This window comes from Acomys russatus, chromosome 3 (assembly GCF_903995435.1).
Source record: "Acomys russatus chromosome 3, mAcoRus1.1, whole genome shotgun sequence".
Classification (NCBI taxonomy): domain Eukaryota; kingdom Metazoa; phylum Chordata; class Mammalia; order Rodentia; family Muridae; genus Acomys; species Acomys russatus.
In genome coordinates, this window is record NC_067139.1 from 86,285,432 (window position 1) to 86,288,797 (window position 3,366).

At 57.8% G+C, this 3,366-nt stretch overlaps 1 pseudogene; it reads left to right on the top strand.

Moving 5' to 3' along the window:
• The first annotated feature begins 655 nt into the window (after positions 1 to 655).
• LOC127187201 (F-box/LRR-repeat protein 19-like) lies at positions 656 to 2,918 on the top strand (annotated as a pseudogene).
• The last annotated feature ends 448 nt before the right edge of the window (positions 2,919 to 3,366 follow it).

Below are 3,366 nucleotides of genomic sequence, written 5' to 3' on the forward strand. Positions count from 1 at the left end.
TTTGGGAGACCATAATATTGAAGAACGTTGTCAAGTTCTAGAAGACATGGAGGGTAATTTTCATGTGGAAGCTGATACATGTCTTGCAGAAGAAATTTTAATGTGCCCTGCAAGTTTTAAAGAAAAGCAACAGTGTTAAAAAACGAAAAAACTGACACCCCCCCTCTTTGCCCTGTCTCTGTGGGTCAGGTTGCAGCCACCTCCCCCCCCCCCCCCCCCCCATGAACCAGCAGTGGGATGGGTTTGAACCCCGGAAATGGTGGGGAGCCCTGGATCTTTCCCTGGACGGCTAGACAGTTGGAGCTGGGAAGGGGCCAGTTAAGGGTGGGGGGGGCTTTGGGAAAAGGTGTGGGTGGGAAGCTGAGACTCGTACCGGGACTGAGTGGGGCCTGGGCAGAAGCTGATCACCCTGTGCCCACGGAGCCCCCCCGTTGGCCTGGAGTGGCTGAGTGACTGAGCCCCCAGAAGGGCCTTGCAGCAGCCGGTGGGAGGGCCTGGCCCCCACGCTCCCGACCTCCACTCGCTGTTGTCCCGCCCTCCGCTGGAGGGAGGGGCCGAGCGCGCTCAGGAGGCGTGGACTGAGGCATTCCTAGCGTTTCCCCGCCCTGCGCCGCCACTGGCCGCCGAGCAGCCAGGAGATGGCTCCCGGGACACGTGAGAGCCTTCGGTGGTGTTGACACCCCCAATGTCGTCGCGCAGCCAGGGCCCTGGGGCTGAAGCGCACCACCGCGGAACCTGCTGCCGTCGCTGCCAGGCCTGTGTGCGATCTGAGGGCCGGCACTGCCATTTCTGAGGAGATTTGAGGAAGCTGGGGGCGTCGGCGGAGCAGGCGCATGAAGCAGTCCTGCCTGCTTCGGCAGTGCGCTGCGCCCGTGCTCCCACACACAGCTGTGTGCTTGATGTGTGGGGAAGCTGGGAAGGAGGAAGGTGGATGGAGAGGAAGAGAAGTTTGTTTTGAGCCTCATGGAGTGTACAGTCTGCAATGAGATCGTCACCCTGGCTGCCTGAAGATGGGAAAGGCTCAGGGTGCTATCAATTCAGAGATCCCCAACTGCTGTGAGTGCCCCCAAGGTACCCAGGAAGGATGGACAAGGATGCAGGTGAGGGTCCAGGGCGCCATAGAGTTGACAGTGGTGAGGGGGTGGATGGAAGCTGACAGAGGAGCCACCACCTCCACCTCTGTCCAGAAGAAAGGGATCCTTACCTGCTAGCCCTCCTCCTGACCATGTGTCTGGGCCCCCAAACGGAAGGAGTTGGAGGCAGGGAATGAGACCCCCATCCCAAGGAAAAAGGTGAAAGGAGGCCAAGATAGGCACTTGAAGAAGGTGGGAGGAGATGCCTGCCTCCTCCGAGGAGCAGACCCAGGCTGCCCTGGCCTTCAGCGCCCCCCCCCCTCCAGGGTTCTGAATCCCAGCCAGGCATTCTCATCCTGTCACCCTGGGCTCCCTCCCGAGAACTGGGGAGAAACTCAAGCCACCTATGGCTTCTGCTGAGGGCCTGGCAGTGCCATCCCATCACCACAGAGGGAGAAACTCGAGCCTTTCAAGCGTATATGCCAGCTGCTGGAGCAGGTGCCTGATACCTCTTCTTCCTCCTAGGACTCAGACACACACTCAGACTCCTAGGGCACATCGCTTAGTAAGGACAAAGCTCCTGGGGAGGCCTGGAATGGCCTTCAGCCATCCTGGGGCAGCTCTGGCGAGAAGGAAAACCATGGAGTGGTGGTGGGCTAAATGCCCTGGCAGTGGGGGACACTGTTCTATTGGCCTCTGGGCCCTGCCCCACCACCATGGCCTCCACAGTTACGCACCCCCCCCCAAGCTCTGAGCCTGACAATCTGCCTTTCTTTGCCTGCTGCCTCGGGCTGCATGGCTCCATGTCTTCCAGCGCCTTGGACTCCAAGAGTTATGTGTCTGTATGCGAGTCTGCAGGACTTTGAGCTGCTGGTGCTACAACAAGCGTCTGTGGCCTCGAATGGACCTAAGCTGGAGGAAGTCAATGACCCACCCATGCTTAATGGGGTGGTTTGCCGCCAGCCATGTGCTCTGGACCTCAGCTGGACAGGTGTTTCCACAAATAGCAGCTCATGTGTTTTCTGAACCGACTGCAAGGTTTGCAGGAGTTGGTGCTTTCCGGGTGGTCCTGGCTCTCCATCTCTGCCCTGGGCTCCACCCCACTGCCTGCACCGCGGCTCTTGGACCTCCACTGGATTAAGGATGTTAAAGACTCCCAGTTCCTGGACCTCTTGCCCTCATTTCACCCCCTAATGTAAGGCCAGGTTATTTTCTTCATGACTTGACACTCCTCAGTTTAATATCTTGGGATTTTTGCCCAGAGATATGAGCCAGCCTTCCCCTTTCCCACCTACGCTGATGTCTTTGGGGATCTTTCCTTCCCATCTCTGCCTTCCACCTGCTTCTTCGTTGTCCATCCCCTTGGGGGCGTGGGTCAAGAGGTACAGGGGAGGTGCTGAGCCAAACGGATGGTGGGGTGGTAAAGGTGCAAATCTTGAGTAGGGAAGAGTGAGGGGGCAGGATACTGGGAGCCACAGGGCTGTGGGAGGTGACGGATGGGTGCGGGGAGGGCATGGGTGCAGGGAGGGCAGAGAGCAGACCAACAAGGGTTCAGGGAACAAAGACCAGTTGTGTGGGATGGGGACCCAAAAAGGGGAAACCAGAGGAGCAGTTGGGGATCCGGGAGTCAGATAGGGGGCTCTACAAACCAGGAAGTGCCAGGACTGGGCTGGGAGAGAGCAGATGTGGGGCTCGTTCCCTTCTGTGTGGTTACCCCTCTCCTTCTGCCCAGATTTCATTTCTTTCCCTGACCCTGACTCCTTGAACGTCACTGAAAATGGCAGCTATTACAAGGAGTTGGGGCCACGGGTCAACTTGCTGTTCAGCTCGTGGCCCAGGGGAGTGGTGAGGGGTAGCCCAGACCCCTGCCTGGCTCTCTACACAATACTTGAACATTCATCTGTACTGAACCAGAGGAATCTCTGATCTGGGGGACTGTGATGTGAGGGGACCAGCTTGACCTAAACTGGGCTAGTGGGCACCCCGTTTGGACTGTCCCACCCCCAGCTCTCTTGCATTACTGTCTTCAACAGCTCCACCACTCTGACCTGATGGGGGATGTCAGCTTAAAGATGGGCAAGATGGGACTCCTCCAGCTTGGCTCATCCCATTCTTTCATTGTCATGGAAACTTGTATCCCAGTTGCTGTGGGAACTTAGTTAACAGACTCTTGGCACCTCCCCTCTCCCCACGCCTTTCCTTCTTCCAGTGTTGGGGTTAGAGTTTCAAGAGCCTGAGGGAGGAGTTGGGTCCAGGTCCCACTCAATTTAGGCCAGGGGGAACTGGATTGTAC